Below are 18,255 nucleotides of genomic sequence, written 5' to 3'. Positions count from 1 at the left end.
AGGCTTGGAGAATAGAGGGTTGAATAGAAACTAACTGATTGACTTTATAATTGTTCTTCACTAGAATTTATAAGGACCAGCACTGGTTTGCTGTTGAGAACACATATCACCTGTATTTAGAAATTAGAACTCACAAATACAGTCTCTACTTTCTCTTAACCTTATTGACAAACCATAGACAATTCCCTAAACTTATCATTCCTTTATGTTGAAAATGAGTGGCCCATATTCAAATGGTTTTGGTAAAAAAGTAATTTTAAATAAGAAATACAAATCTAGGATAAGGAGTTTAGAAATAGAAGACTGCATAGACATGGCTTACAGATCAGAGGTACTGAACAGGGATTCTGGCTAGGAATCTCGGCCCGCAGAAGTTAAAGGCTTGTTACTCAAGTCCCTTGGAGAATATCTTTCTACAGAGTTAAGAAGAAATTGCCTACGAGGATGAGTAAGATATATGTTGATCAAGGGATTGAGATAAATTTTCCAGGATTAGATTCCAGAATGAGCTAAAATATCCTACTCTCACAAACTAAAGAGGGAGAAGGCCTGCCTGGAATGAAACCGAATTAAAAAAAAAAAAAAAAAAAAAAAAAAAAAANAAAAAAAAAAAAAAAAAAAAAAAAAAAAGCTTGTCTCTTCCAGCAATGGTAAGATGTACTGCAGACAAATTTGAGCACAACGGTCACAGCCTCAGTATATAACAACCTGATAGTGAGTATTTCTCACATTGTGAACACTGTAATTAAAACAAAGAGAAGTGATGTATTTTCTTCAGGTGTTTCAATTCCTGAATATTTCCTTAAAGTGTTCCTGAAAATGATTAATCACATAGGAAGGTAAAACCTAGAGATCAAAACTCCAGCTAGTATCCAATCTCAACTAAGAAAGAGTGGAGGGGATGATGAATGGTAAGCAGCATGATCAATATGCATTGAGCTTGACTTTGAGGAATCTTCTTCTGGTGCTTTCTCTGTTGCTGATTTGTCCTCTTTGGCCTGTTAAACAGAAGTGCTGCAGATTTTACCCCTTCTTCTGACACATCATCTCACCTTTGCACTTTGATTGGGGAGACTTGTCTAGTACTTGATTTAAGTATGCAGAAAAGAATGGCTTAACTGAAGGGACACGAAGCAACAAGCTGTTTGTCCATTTGTTTCTCAGCAATGATGCTTAGTCAGGGCCTGGAAATAGCACCTCATAACAAACACATACACACCTCATTTCCTTCATGACTGCATTCAGTGATTTTGAGTGAGTGGTGTCTCCAGTGACGTGTTAGGGCAAGAAGGAACAATCTCTGCTAATCCATGACTCTCCCTTGACACTTCATGGGCTCCAAGGCTGTTTGCTTACAAGCCCTCAGCAGTATTATGCAATGTTCTCATAAACTATAGCATGGAAGATTGAAAAACTGTGTTTTCAATCATTTTTACTCATTACTTTAAGGATATTTCTTCCTAAATCTTTGCATCTTTCACTTTTTACAGTTTTCTCCCAACATTTATTTCTTTTCCATTTCTACATATTCTCTTGACTCTTCTCTTTTCTAGATTCCCATATTTTGTGGCTGAATACAATCAAGTCTTGGACTTCAATCCTAAGACTGCTTTAAGATCCTTTTCACATTGTCTAAAAGTATTATGACTTTGATCCAGAAGGAAATGTAGGGCATGATTCATGGCAGGTACCCAATGAATACTTATTGACAAAGTTAATCATCCTGGAGCTCATCTTGGCTCCAAAGAAGGAGACAACGATACCATTCAGAGCATTAGTCTAGAGGCTTCTCCAAAATTTGCTGTCAATAAACTAATTCTTGCTCCATTCTTCAGGTCAAGAAGGGGTTCAAAAATATTTGTCTAAAAAAAAAAAGAATGAAAAGGGGCAATTTAGAAGGATTTGAATATGTCTGTTGTCTTTTCTTGCTAGGCACATACCACTCCTTCACAATCTGTGGCTATCATTGCTCTGATATGATTGCTTGGAATCTGCCTCTATCATTAAGTCCTCTGTTGCTCATCCTTTATTCCACTCTCCTATCATCTTTTACTATACTGTTCCCTCACAGCAGTCACGGCCATGCTCCCATGTTCCTGTTCATATATTTCTCTGAATTGATTATTCACATTTTTTGATGAATGTGACTCTTATCTCCATTATAGCATATTCTCTCCATGCACCACTAGAATGTAAATTTCTTCTGGAAAGTTGATCCTTCCTGCTGTATCTTTACAATCTCCCATAGGGCAAAACAGAGTGTAGAATCCAGTGTAAGGTGTGGATAATGCTATTGATGTCAGGTGGAGGAGTAATGAGTTTCATTCTGTTGCAGGAACTGAGTAGATGTTCAGCAATCCTTTTCCTTCTTCCTGGAAAAAATATAAAACTCTATTTCATGGTATCATGTGTACTTTAGCACCTTGTGACTAGCAAATGGCAGACGAATGGACAGCATTTCCAGTAGTGGTCATAAAACATGCTGCTTGATCTTCCCACTCTATTTGATGTCTCTTTCCTCCATCAGCACTACTACTAAAAGCATGGGACTTTGAGATGGTAGAACCTCACGCTGGTGATCTCTAAGTCAGTATCTGGGTATAGTGGAACCACACCAAAATTGCATCTACCTGTGAGGCAAGTGAGAAGTGAGCTTTTAGTGTGTTAAGTTTGAGTTTTTTGTTATTGTCCCGAAGCCTAGCCCAGACACATTAATACAGATCTTAAACTGTGTAATTAATTGAGAAAAATCTCTAAAGAAGAGGCATATCTATGTATACCTCAACATGGAGATATGTGGCTGTGAGAATGTGTGTGTCCATTTATGTATGTGTGTGTGTTGTATACCATTGACCAACTCTCTGTCTCCTTCCTACAGCCTCAATACCTTCATCTCTAAGATAAAGGTGTATTAGAAGTTCTATTAGCTTGAAATTATCCAAAACAGTCTTGCATTTCTTCAGGTTTCAAAATTTCTGAAGTCTTTTAAACTCAACAACAAAGCTCAGGGCTTGGATAGACTCTGATTTTAAGTTCATCCAAACCATCTCTTTGTTGCCTTTGCCCCCTTTAAGAAAATTCCAGATGAAAGCATAAATCTGCCACATGAACTGATTTGCTGCACAGCAAGATAATTCTTTTAAGTAGTTTCTATTATAGGAAAATTAATTTCAAGGCACTTCATACAGTTCTAGTAAAATCCTTCCGCTCCACAGGGGTCCATGAGCAACATTAACTGTGCAGCATTTGCTGGGTATGCCTCGTTAGGACTTGGTGCAGTGAAGGATGTTTTTAAACTTTTTTTTCAGTTGGGCATTTTGAAAATGCATTTTTTTTTCTTATCTCTGCATGAACATTTAAAGAAAACTGGAATTTGAGATATTTTTATAATGAACAAAATATTTTTTCTTCTGCCTTCTATAAGGGGACAGAACTTGTTTCTCCTGGTAAAACTTTGCACTTCATTTTTATTTAGATATTTGTGTGTATGTGTGTGTGGCCCACCATTGATTCATTTGAAGACTTTATTGAAAACAAATATAAAACACACTTTGCCAATAAGTATACTTTAATATTTGAATGATTAACAATAAAGGAGAGGTTGGGCATGGTGGCTCATGCCTGTAATCCCAGCACTCTGGGAGGCCGAGGCGGGTGGACCACCTAAGGTCAGGAGTTTGAGATCAGCCTGGCCAACATGTCCAGCTAATTTTTGTATTTTTTTTTTTAGTAAGGATGGGGTTTTACCATGTTGGCCAGAGTGGTCTTGAACTCATAACCTCAAGTAATCCACCTGCCTTGGCCTCCCAAAGTCCTGGGATTACAGGCTTGGGCCATTGCACCCGGCCTTATTGTGCATTATTTATATTAACAACTATGCATTTATGTTCTACAACCAGTTGATATACAATTAATACTGCAGTAATTTGTACACAATTGATAGTGTTAGGCACTTGATGAAAGTCCTCATTTTTGATGACTCTCCTGGTGAAGTGATGTAATTACAGGTGGTACTCTGAAGGCCACGGAGGCTAGCAGTTGCAAGATACTGCACCTTCAGGTTTTCTTAACATTAAATCCAAACCCTTAAGGAGTACATTGATTTTACTTCCTTTTAAAACCTGAAATAATTAATATTTGATAAAAAAAAAACCTTAACATTTAAAAACTATGTTCACAACCTTCTTTTTATTGGATTTAGTTTGGCAGAAATCATAAATGATATTCTCTCTTGTGTTCCATTGTATACCAGTCAATGACAGACCAAAGTAAGGAAAGTGAGCAGCATTGCTATTGGAAGAACTCCTAACGCTTCAAATATACCCTATTTATTATTCCATTTGAAATCTAGAAAGAATTGATTTGTTTGAGCCAACGGCTGCTTTTTTCTCTACGGCCAGCGATGGCCAAGTTTTGTCACCTAACCCAGAACTTTTTACTTTCAGAATCTCTCTCCCTTTGGCCAGTGGCAAAGAAGATACTTAGGCTCCTCATTAGATACAATGAGCAATTGTTCTCATTGAAAAGAATATCGCTAACTCACCTTCTTCTGAGCTGGGAAACATTCTAAATATAGCATTGGCTAGTAAAGAATCTTGATAATGTTTACAAAAGCAATCAGTATGTTAATATAATTATTTGATTAATATAAGAAGTTGAGAATTTAGCTTTTATGAACTAAGTCATAAATACCAAACTTCACTGTAACGGAAGACATTTATAAACAGATTGTCTTTGTTTCTGCTCGAAGTGGAAGCAGTGATAATAACATGGAGATAAAACTTTATTTGCTCTATGGCAGATCCAGAGCAGCCTCAGGTTGTCTCTTTTAAGGGGCTTGAGTCCAGATCAGCTCGTTGAGGCAAACACTATTTCTATGCACTAACCGATTTTGTGCTGTTTATTCGATTGGTAGTTCACTTGACTGGGCTTCTGAGTTTTCTGTTAATGAAGGGTCTAGCTTTAGACTGCTTCTAAACACATTCTCAGTTCTAAGTTTCATTTTTCTACCTCTGAGAGCTCAAAAAGAGAAAAATCATGTGACCCAAAGAAATGTGGGTATTAATGTCTTAATCTCTGCTGATATATTATCACCAGTCCATTCCCACACTTTGTCTGTTCCCTCCCAAGTAATTGAGTCAGTCAAAAGGAAACATCTCCTCCTGTTTGTAGAACTGATTTCTGATTAGGTTTTGCAGTTGGCTCTACCACCTGTAAATGTAGGTCTCCCAGGCCTATGTTAATTGTTGAATAAAGATAATCTGATATTCTTTGTAGATCTTCAAGGAATAGGCCATGCTTTTAAGACCCTTCTTCCTGCCTCTACCCATCCATACTTCCTAGCAAAAAGAAAATAAAGGTTTTTAAAGGATTAACTTATATAAACAGCAGGGCCCTGTGCTAGGAAAACAGGGAGACTTCCAAATCATGCAACTTGACCCAGAAATAATAAAATGCTGAAATGACAAATTTCTTTCAATTCCAGTTGATTCTTGTGTCAATTTTTCCCTTGCATTTTCCACATTGCTATAGGCTACAGATTTAAAAGTCAATTGTACATTTTTTTAATTGCAATTTATTATTTGTATCTCATATAACCTAATGGGATATATTTTTGTTTTGTATTGTTTTTTTCTTACGTTTTAAATGATGAAAACTAATGAGTTAGAATCTTTTGAATTTTTATTTTTATCACCCAAGGTTCAATTTCAGGTTATGGATACTCCTATGGAGGAAATCATGATTAAAACAAAGAGCAATGGAGTAGGAGTCAAAAGATAAGAAATCTACCTTTCAGGGTCATTAACAAAGCATGGTTAGAGCAAAGAATTCTATGTTCCCAATCAACCTTAGTTTCCCTAACTATACAAAGAAGAATTTTGGACCCAGATATCTTTCTAGCTTCTACTATGCCACAATTATCATCTCATGCCAGCTCTTCAAAGACACACAGTGAATGATCAGCAGCATTGCTAAGTTAATGGTACTTGACTTTGATGCTCTCAGGCTCTGGATTCCCGTTGCTCTCCTTCTTCAGTCATGTGCCTTTTCTTGCACCTGGAGCACAGGGCTTTGAACCAACTTCTGGATCTAGAAAAGTATGTGACTGACATTCAGTCTTTCACACATGAGTATGAATCTTGGGCACCATGCTTCTTCCCTCTAGGTGTTACCATTTTTACCCTCCCAGAGTTAAAAGGAAGAAACAGGTTAATATCTTACAGCAGTTTTAGGTAATAAGGAGGCTGGTAGGGCCACTTGTATGAGGGTGTCTTTAGGTGATTTGGTGTGGGTCCTTCTCTCTGGACCTTTGACAAAACTCCATTCTTGCATGCCTGCAAAAGTTGCCTCTGATATGAGTTTAGTTACACTAACAGCCCTAACTTATACTTAAATATTTTTCTTAAAATTCTTCTTGTTAGCACTTGTATGTATCAGAACAACAGGCGAGGCTCTCCAGAATTGACATTTGGACTGGCTCCCGGAATAGCAGGATTTTGCCAGGTAAACAGGTTGGGAAAAGCCTTCACCAATTGTAGACATTTCTCTCCTCTCTCCAATTCTCCATGCTTCTGCTGATATTAGATGACTTTTATTCCACGTTAAATTAGATGTGGGATTTGTGAGAGCCAAGGTGATGCAGGGCTATGACGCCACAATCTCTACAACCTGGGGTGGCCCTGAACAGCACTGTGCAGGAGGAGTTGTCCTTTCTATTCCAGCCTTGCTTTCCAATGTGCCACTCTCGTTTTTGACATTCATAAACCTGTCACATCCCCACTCTCAATCAGGTTGTTCCTAGTCACTCAGGATCCTTCTCTCTGACAATGTCTCATATTCTGGACCTTTTCTTCACTTTCCTGAACATCAGAAATAGCTCTACAGCTCTCTGACATATTTAGAAATATTTATTTGCATGACTCACTTACACCATAATGGCGGCAGCTAAATGGATTCTTCTGTGAAAATTTCCTTCCTCTTTCTCTCTTCATTTTTTTCCTCCTTTCTTATTTTTTTTTTTTTTTCTTTTCTTCGGTTCCTCTCTTCTGTGAACATATATTGGCCATCAACTTTGAGTAAGGTGCTATATGGGACTAGTCACTATGGTGGCACAATGAGAAGATCCTGAACTTCACCCTTGATAAATTGGCAGAGGGAGAGGTGGCATATGACATTTGACTGCATGGTGGTCCCTGGGGTAAGTGCTGCAGTGGAAGCTGGGAATAGCAGATCTAAAGCTACGTGGAAGTTAGGGGAGGCTCTCCAGAAGTGACATTTGGACTGGCTCCTGAAATAGCAGGATTTTGCTAAATAAACAGGTCAAGAAAAGAATCCCCAAAAGAGGAAACTTAATGTGCAAAGGCAGAGAAGCAAAAGGGAAAATGCTATGATCTGGGAGAAGAGGAAATTCAGAATTGCTGGAACAGAACAATAAAAGGTATGAACACAGAAACATGAACTGAAGAAGTGTACTTGGAGCAAATATTTGTCTTTCAGCAGTGGGTTCTCACAAAGAGACCTCACAAAGATCTACTCTTATCTCATAAGTAGATAAGAGTACCCTTGTAGCAGAATATTCAAGTCAGGGCCCACAGTGTTATTGTTTTCAACCTGTATCAATGACTGCCCATGATGTCCAAACAAAATGCCAAGTTTGATACTTCTTGCTCATTATCTTTGAGATAGAGTTCTAGTCTACACTTAGTGCAAACTGGACCTAGGCTGACCACTATATGCCAATTCATTTCTTTTTTCAGAAGTACAGAATGTGTGTGTGTGTGTGTGTGTGTGTGTGTGTGTGTGTGTGTGAAATATGTCATTCTCATAAATGAGAATATGCATGGTTTTAAAAAAATATAATAAATATCCATGTGCCTAGTACTGCTGTGGTTTACCACAGTATTATTAGTGTTTATGAAAGGTTATTTTTGAAGCCAGTCTTTTTCAAAGAGGCCATCGCTGGGAACAGAGCTCTGGATGAGAAAAGAGCCATGTTGCTGACCCAGTCAGGACCCAAAATCAGTGACTCAGCAGCATCCTTTATCCATTCAGCCAACATACATTCATTAAATAGGTGTTAGACGCTTGGTAGCACATCCAGTGTTGGGCTCTCCAGGGTGGCTAGGACATTTAGAAACTAAAACTGGTGGCATTCATGGGTAAAATTGCTGTCGCAATGTGCTCTAGCAGAAACCACTTAAGTACTTTGTTTTCTCCAAGATTTTTTTTCATTATCCTCAGTCAAATAATATTATTTTAGGGTTGAACATGCACAAGGAATATAAACATACATCTAAAAATAATACAATTTCATCTCACTCTTCTACTTACCAAAATGCTTGAACAAGTTAAGAAATTGTTTTATAATGTGAATTTGGTCAAGGGGTAAAATAATTGGGTGCATAGAATAGTTCTGCTATGAAAAAACTTAACACCCTTTGACCTCAATAACAAAATTGAAGTCACAAGCAGAGATTCCACAAAATTGACTTTGCTTTAGCAAAAACTAGAATATATTCATCACATTATTAAACATTCCCTTCACAAGAACATAGTACTATAGAAACACTAGGGGAAAATAAGTTAAAACAGTGTTTAGCTGTGAGATCATTTCATTAGGATAAAATGTAAACGAAGCTGAAGTTTTAAGACAGATAAGCTCAGGGCTCCTCCATTTGAAGTGGAAAGATAAATTGGTAAATTCAATAGGTCATCCAACATTCCGACCTCCAGTAACCAAGGCAGTGTCTCAGAGAAACTTCTATATCTCTCCTGATTCTGTGATAAAAGTACTGTAGCAGACCACTTAACCATCCTCTGTTCAGCTGAAACTGTAGACAAATTTTGAATCTATTTAGCCAAAATTAGACTATCTATCTTCTTATTGTTTTTTTAAAGCCAGAACGATCTTTGCTATGTGACGTGTTCTTGCGGGGTTCACTGAGAGCCCTCGTAATGACTTTCTAGTGAGAGAAACAGATTTAGGGGCTAGACATCAGCTTTTAAGACATAGTATTTGGGGCCGGGCGCGGTGGCTCAAGCCTGTAATCCCAGCACTTTGGGAGGTCGAGGCGGGTGGATCACGAGGTCAAGAGATCGAGACTATCCTGGTCAACATGGTGAAACCCCATCTCTACTAAAAATACAAATAATTAGCTGGGCATGGTGGCACGTGCCTGTAATCCCAGCTACTCAGGAGGCTGAGGCAGGAGAATTGCCTGAACCCGGGAGGTGGAGGTTGCGGTGAGCCGAGATCGCTCCATTGCACTCCAGCCTGGGTAACAAGAGCGAAACTCCGTCTCAAAAAAAAAAAAAAAAAAAAAAAAAAAGACATAGTATTTGGAAGAGGGGTTGTCTAGTACTACAAAATTAGAGCATATGGGCAACTACCTCTTCTATCTTCATATAACACTCACTGGAAAGTAGTAAACAAGATAACAAATGAGAAACAAAGGAGGATTTAAAGAAAAAGAAAGTTAAGTGAGAGGGGTTTGTAGATAAAAGGAGAACAAAATTGAAGTTTAAGTTTGCAGTCCCATCCTTCAGTTTTTCTCTACCACCTGGACAAAGAGAAGGCTTCCTCATTAATTTGTTTCCAGTCTGGTTGCTGACCCCAAGGGGGTTGGAGCAAAGCAGCTTCTGACAAGATAGAGGTGAGACACTCATTCCCAGATCCAACTCACTGAGACGTGAACGAGACATTCAGTTCCCCAGCCACCAGCTTCTGAATCCAATAGCACAGGGTGCATAAAGAAGAGAGAACCTTTCCCTTAATTACTCCTCATCCAACTGCAGCCTAGTTTATTGGCATGTCTATCAGGGGTGATTTGGTAACCTGTCTTCCCTCCCAGAACTGTGAGTTGACAACATCAGACCTCACAGTATGTCTTACAGGAGCCAGATGTGGCAGCAACTATATTAATGAAAAAAGTTCAAGTATGACTCCAGGACAAGCTCTCAGTTAACAGAATGGGAGAATATGCAATTTTCTCCCCCAACTGGAGGAGGTGACACCTTGATAGCACTATGTAAAAAGTGCTGTTCACAACTCATTTGTTAATTACCTCATAAAGTCAAGGGAGCACAAGAATGGGGGTAGATAGGTACAGATCCTTCATAACGACATGAAAGAAATCTTTCAAAAGTTTATCTTCTTGCTAAATGGCTTCCTCATTTTTAGATATGAATAGCATGGTCTAATGAGTCTTTTTGTAAAAAGTTACATGTGGGAATCTTGAAATTGCATCCATATCTCACATTTCTTTGCAGACATCCACTGTGCTTCTCATGTTAGTGTGTTATAACTTAATTTGCAATGCTGGGGTAGTGATGGAAATAGGGTTAGGCTCAGCATATAACTATCAAACTGGGAGAGCCAACAGTATAGAACTCAATGTAAGAGCAGAGGTCTATAACCTCAACAGTCAACTTGTACATAAAATGTTAACCAGTCATCAGAGTAGGCTGACCACAGAACAGAATTTTGCTAGTATGGCCCTTTTACAGTGGCATATATGATGTTTTAGTTCACTTTGCGATGTTATAACAAAATACAACAGGTTGGGTAAATAATAATAAAAAGAAATTTATTTGGCTTACAGTTCTGAAGCCTGGGAAGTCCAAGGCAAGGGCCTTCTTGCTGTGTCAATCCATGGTGGGAGGTAGAAAGATAAAAGAAGGTAAGAGGAAGAGGGTATGACAGGGCCAAACTCATCTTTTTATAAAGAACGCACTCCACCATAAAAATGGCATTATCTATCTATTTAAGGCAGTGTCCCCAGAACTCAAACATTTCCCTTTAGGCCACACCTCCCAACACTGCTGCATTGAGAAACACATGCACTTTCGAAGACACATTGAAATCATAGCAAAAGCTTAACACAGATACAGCCATAGAACAATTTACTTCAGTATCCAGAAACAACAGTAAAAAAAAATGTCAATAAGCCAAAGAAATTTTCCCATAAAAGAATAACTTATATAGATTTTTCTGACTCTAAATGTGTAGTACTTCCCATGCCTACATCCTCATGAGAATGACTGAGGGAGAGGTAATGTGAGCTACAAACTTCTTTGTCTTCAATGATCAGCTTCCCTTGGAACTAGATTGCTGTTATTAATGACAATGATTTTTGTTTACAGCACAATGTTGGACTATAATTATTTCCTGATATGAATTGCTTACTCACTTCTTCTCCCTGATTAGTTGACCTATTGTCTTCTACATTTGTTGTTTTTGTTGTTGTTGTTGTTGTTGCTTCAATATTCTGGACGAATAGCTTGCTGGTGGATAGAACTGTTCAGCAGTTCTGATAGATTTTTTTCTTTCTCTTATATATTGCTCAATAAAATTTGAGAGCATATAAAGGGGATCAGAGGTCAGTAAGTGTAATATTTTCTCAAAATATAGCTGATTGCCTCCTGGTTCACATTAAGATAAAAGCTCTTGTATTAGTTTAACAAACAGCAAACTTGATTGCTTGCTGTTTTGGAAGACTGGCTGAGTGTATGCTCGGGGCTCAGTATGTCAAACTTGGAAGTGGTTAGTGGGAAGAGAGTGAGAGTACACACTCCATAGTCTCCCTAAGACATTATTGACCCATTTCTCAAAGTTAGAAAAAGTATGTTTTCACAGTGCCCTTTACTAGCTTCTACATGCATGTCCCTGGAGAACATGAGTATAGGAAGAAATGCTAAAAAAAAATCTAAGCTCATAAATGCCTATGTCTAATCAACTAATCTATAAAGCAGTAATTAATAAGTCTTCACCAACACACTTCCCGTATGCTTCATTTTTGCCAGTTACTGTGGAAACTAATGATGAAAAACACAAGATTCCGTCCCAAGAAGAACTAGCACAGTATACGACAGGATGCTGTAAAATGATGTAAGTTTTGCAAGTTAGAACAAGGCTAAGTATTTCAGACTTCATTTGCTAAGGTAATTTGGAAGAAAACAGGGAACAATAAGGAAGGCTTCCTGGAAGACAGGGCCCATGAAGGATGGGCAGAATTTATTTACATAATAAGGATAGAAAGGGCACCTCAGTCTGATAGGAAAGCGTGAGTGAACCGGTACTATGTATGTCTGACTGATGGCATTGCATTGTTAAATCATATCTGCATTACTTTTTCCTTGTTCTTACTTAGAGTCCTCCTTGTGCTGGGTGAGTGAATAGGTTTCTATTTGCTGAATTCATTCTATGTAATAATAAAATAATCTTGATCCTTAATGTGAATTTAAAAAAAAAGAAATTGATTTTTAGCTTCAGAAATCTCAATTAATTGAGACCACTTACAACTGCCTGGCAGGCTGAGATTTAAAAAAAAAAAAAAAACAAAAAACCCTTAGGCAAAAATGTGCAGGAGCATTGGAAGGTGATGTTGCCTTCATTCCTTCATCTCAGGGCATAATCATTCTCCTTGACCCACTCACCCAGTTTTACCACTTGTCAAAATCAATTAATGCTTCCTTGAATTCTTTACTAATACAGAAGGAGAAAATTAAAACACAAAGGGCAGGACATAATTCAGGGTACCATTGAAACTCTGAGTCCAAGATCAAATCAACACATTATAAAAATAAACAAATAATAAACAAACAGAAACCATGGAGTAGGCTGTGAAGTTAGGATCTTCTTCACTATTGTTGCCTTGGTGTTTGGTCATAGTTACAGGTAGAGATGGAACCCATGTTGGAAAGAGGATGGAACATGGCTTTGGGTCTGAACAGGTTATAGTGCATACATACCCTCACACACTTGGTACTCTTAATTTGTGCATATGTGCTGTCGTCCATTTAAGAAAATATTGTTGAATATTTATGCATCAGATAATGTGTTACACATATGGGGAAGTTAATAACAAATCTGACCGAGTTGCTGTGTAGTAAGGAGGATATAAGAGCAATGCATTGTTTAAGTTTCATGAAAGCAGTAGGTATAGGATATAGAGATATCATAAAAGAATTTGATACATTCTATTATGGCTTACAGGGAGGTAATGAGTCACAGTATAAGTCACAAAAACTTCAGGGTGGTCAAATGAATGGTATTTCATTAGAAAAGGAAGCAAGTAGGAAAAAATTCCTACAAAATATATCTAACATAAAGATGTATCATAAGTACACACAAAGAATCCTGAAACAGACAAATATATTGGAAAATATGCAAGTGCTTAGAAAAACTGAACTCTGTGATCAGCTCAAAGCTGCAAAAGTCAAGTAGAGGTAGTTTATTAAAGGCAGCTAATATTATACTAAGAAAGCCAATTCTTTTCAAATCATTTCATATAGTGAATTTTGTTTTTTCTGTCAAGGACAATTATTTGATGAATTCAAGTGAATAAAACAGATAACAACAAACATAATGAGGCTTAGGGGAATATTTTAAAGAGAAAACTCTTCTTTATTCATCTCCATTTTTCTTGCCCCTGGTTGCTTTAGATGCATTAGCATATTTTGAAAATAATAAATGTATATCTATTTATGTATGTATCTATTTTTATATCTATTTATTCATGTTGTTTGTTACTATCATGTTCTTTAAAAAATTCTTTATATTTTTAAGCCATAATAATTTTCTAAATAATAATACTTAAACTCAGGGACTTCTGCTTTTGTGCAGATGGAGTAACAGGGGCCGCTGGACTTAACCTAAATACATGAAACAACCAAACAAATGTAAAAAATAGACTAGATATTTGCAAAAATTTGTTTCAAGTCACTGGACATCAGGCAATGAAATATAATGATCTCTGAGTGATTGAAAATAAAGGAGGTAAGACTATACTTACCCTAGCTTACTGTCTAGAGTGTTTTCAGAGGATGACATCAGGGTGAGAGAGATGAAGCAGAAAGCAGATAAATTCCTGAGTTGTACACACAGAGCTGAGAATCTTGAGAGGCCAAGGGAGCTAGAGCTCATAGGACAGAACGCTGAAAATGTCAGATGTATACAGAGAAGACTGAATCACTCTCAAGCACTCAGCAAAATATTGATCAGCAAATAAATGGTAAGACAAAGGATATAATTATCCAAGAATTTACTACAGACTGGCACCCACACAGGACAGGGAATCATCTGTTTTCTCCAGCTCTACTGAAAAAACTCATAATCCATAGACATTGGGAATAATACTAAGGAAAGGTTTGCCTCAGTAATACGAATAATTAGCTCTCTATGAAGCACTATTCCACACCCACCTAAGAAAAACAGAAGCAAGACCTAAAAGGATCAGTCAATTTTCAAGTAACATAACAAATTCAAAGAACAAAGTTCAAATATATTTACAGAAATACACAAGTGTCCAGTATCTAAGAAGGTAAAATTCACAATGTCTGGTAGCCAATAAAAAATTGGTAGGCCATTCCAATGGGTGTGCAAATATGATACATTATAAAAACAATAAATAACTGAAATCAACTCAGGACTGATTCGGATGTTAAAAAACCATTGAAAAGGGACAATAAGATGATTATCTTCAAAAATTAATAAAAGACATGGGATGTATTACAAAACGGCTCAAATCACATTTCTAGAGATGAAAACTTAGACACCTGAGATGAAAAGTTTATTGGATGGGTCTTATTATATTTTATAAAATATAAAGGAAACAATGAACTGGGAGATATAGTAATGGTAAATGTACAAAATTAATCATAAAAAAGATTAAACATGCAGAGATCCTATTATAGGTATAATTGGCATCCTCAAAGGACAGGAGAGAGAGAGGGGACAGAAAACAATTAAAAAATATATTGACTAAAAATTGCTCAGATCTGATAAAAATTATTAATACATGCTGATTCAAGAAGCTCAAGAAATCTCCAGCAAAAGAAATACATAGACATAGATCAGAGAATACCAAGTAACAGATAATGTAGGATGAAGAAATCTAGAGATCTAGCACATGGAGACCTTAGGTATCAAATTGTCCTATTTATGGGAGTCATGATAAATGAATAGATTTTAGCTGCTCTTGCAACAAAATGGATAACTATGTGAGATGACAGATATGCTAATGTGCTTCATTATAGTAGCTTTTTATTATTTACATGTATCTCATAGAAGCATGTCTTATACCTTAAATATATCTACTAAAATTTACTTTTTAAAAAGGCACATGAAGAAAACAATAACAAGACACATCACAATCAAATTGCTGAAAATCAGAAATGAAGATAAATTCTTTAGCAGACAAAGAAGACGTAGAGCAACAAAGGTAAGGAGGATAACAAATAGTAAATATCTCATCTAAAAATAATTCAAAGGAAGAGACAGTGAAGTAAAATTATTAAATAATCAAAATAGGAAATAAACAACTATCTACCTAGAGTTCTATACCATGTGAAATATCTTTTAAAAACTATAAGTGAAATAAAGACATTTTTCAGATATATAAAAGCTTAAACAATTCATCATCATAAGAGTCACACTACAAGACATTTTTTTAAAAATTCCTTCAAGCAGATAGAAAATACTGCAAAAAAATATAAATCTATACAAAAGAAGATAACCCAAAATAATACCTGTATTGGTAAATATGTATTTTTTATATTATTTAAATGTCTTTAAAAATAATTTACTGCTTAAATAAAAAAATTGTTGTTTGTGGCTTATAATATATGTAAAAGCAAAATGTTTGACAAAAACAGCACAAAGGCCAAGAAAGGGGAAATGGAAGTCTAATGCAAACAATTCTTATACTATCCCTGAAGTAGTATATTATCACTTGAAGTTAGTCTATAATAAGTTAAGGGTATATATTGTAAACTCTTAAGCAACAACTAAGATGACAATATTGAATGTTACTAGTAATAAGCCTATAAAGGAGGGAAAATAAATAAGAAAAAACATTCTCAATTAATCTAAAAGAAGCCAGGGAAAAAGCAAAAGGAGTATCAGAAAAACAACTTAAAAAAAAAAAGATAAATAACAAGACTATAGATTAGGAATAATCATATCAATGATCACAGTAAGTGAAAATAATCTAAATCCACCAATTCAAAAGCGTAGATTGTTAATTTGGTTAAAAGGCAAATCTCAACTAATGCTTCCTACAAAAATAATAATGTAAATATCTTGACAAGAATAATATAAACATAATATAAATATGGCAAAACGTATAGAAAAATAAATTTTATACTAATACTAATTAAAAGTAAGCGAGAAAGGATACATTAGCATAGGAAAAAAGATATCAAAGCAGAAGTGTAATATCAGAGGAAACGAAAGTCATCTCTGAATGATACAGCTTTCAGTGCATCAGGGACGCATAACAGTACTAAATGTGTGCTTCAGAACAGTGCGTCAAAACACAAAAAGCAAAACAGATTTAAAAAAGAAAAAAATGGTAAGTCCGCAATTATCCAAGAAGAAGCTAATATTCCTCTTTTAATAATGACAGAACTAGTAGGCAGAACTAGTATTAATAAAATAGAGACAATTTGAACAGATACCAATCACCTTGATATAATTGATATCAATAGAATACATCTCTTGTCACTGGAATAATATGTATTCTTCTAAAATACTTATCAAACATCTGCTAATGTAGATTATATTCTAGACTATAAAATAAATATTGATATATTTTAAGAGATTTAATTTATTTCCTGTCAATGGAATTAAATTTGAAATCAGTAACAGTTAGGGCTCTGAAAAAATTCCCAAATATTTGAAAACTAAATAACATAATTCTAAATAATCCTGAGGCAAAATAAAATCTAAATTGAATTACGATAATATTTGAGATTGAATTAAAACAAAATATGATAAATTCAAAATTTTGTGTGATATCATTAAATACATGCAGGATCAGAATTTATGGCACTAAACATCATTTTAGAAAAGATAGAAGTTCTCAAATATATGACCTCAGCTTCTACCATAAGAAGCTAGACAACAAAGAGGAAAGGAAGCCCACAGGAAAGACAAGAGTGTAAATAAGAAAGTGTAAGGTACAAATCAGTGAAATATTTTTTGAATGTAATCAAAAGAAAATCAATAATACCAGGAGCTGGGTCTTTGAAAAGACCAATTAAGTTGGCCCAGATTGATCAGGAAAAAAGAGAGAAGGCACAATTTGCCAATAACAAAAGTGAGATATGTGGCATAACTACAGATTCTATAGACATTAAGAAGTGTTGATAAAATATTAAGAACAACTTTTTGCCTAGTAATTCAAAAACTTAGATGTATTGGACAAACATCTAAGTATGAATTAATACCAACTCCACACACACTCTTTCAGTAGATATTGAGGTCAATATTACCTTGATACAAAAAATATATAAAGGCATTATTAACAAAAAAAAATCTACAAACTAATATTCTTTATGTGACTAGATGCAAAAATTTTAAAGAAAATACTGGCACTTTGAATTCAGCAATATATAAAAGGATTGTATATGATGATTAAGTGACATTTATCCTAGGAATGTGGGATTTATTTACCAATGAAAAAGCAACTGATGCTACTAATTATATTAACAAATTGAAAAAGAAAAATTATAAGCTCTGCTAAATAGAATCAAAGGGAGAAAGTATTTGACTAAATCTATTATCTATTTCTGACAAAAATTATTGGCAATCTAAGGATAAAAGGGAATTTTCTCAACCAGATAAAGAAAATCTATCAAAAAAAATCAGGAACTAACATCATACACTAAGCTAAAAACGGAATCCTTTCCCCACATTATAAGGAACAAGACAAATATGTCACTTCCAGTCAACATTAAATGACAGGCTAAGTAAAATTACGAATGCCATCAGTCCAGGAAAAGAAACTAAAAGCACTCTATTGGAAAGAAAGTTGTTTACCTGATCATTTATGTAGAAAATCTAATGGGATCTATCAAAATACTGCTAGTAGTAATAAGTTAGGTTAGAGAGAATGCAAGACGCAGGATTATAATACAGAAATATATTTATATATACTGGCAGTAAACAAGAACTTTAAATTTAAAAATATCACTTACAAGGAATCAGAAATATGAAATCTTCAGAGGTTTGTTGGGCAAACAATATGAAAGACATGTATTCTTAAAACCAAAAGAAAATGCTGAGATAAATTAAATAACTAGTTAAGGAAATATATCTTGTGCACAGTCCAGAATATTCGTTACTATTAAGATGTGAGTTACTCCCAAATGAAAAGCTGATTCTAAAATTCATACAGAAGTGTAACATAACAGTTAAAACACCTCTGAAAAAGGAAAACGGGTCAATGGACTGACATCACAGGATTTTCAGAA

The sequence above is a fragment of the Cebus imitator genome, unplaced genomic scaffold, assembly GCF_001604975.1.
Source record: "Cebus imitator isolate Cc_AM_T3 unplaced genomic scaffold, Cebus_imitator-1.0 Scaffold60, whole genome shotgun sequence".
Taxonomy (NCBI): domain Eukaryota; kingdom Metazoa; phylum Chordata; class Mammalia; order Primates; family Cebidae; genus Cebus; species Cebus imitator.
This window is presented reverse-complemented; position numbering follows the sequence as displayed.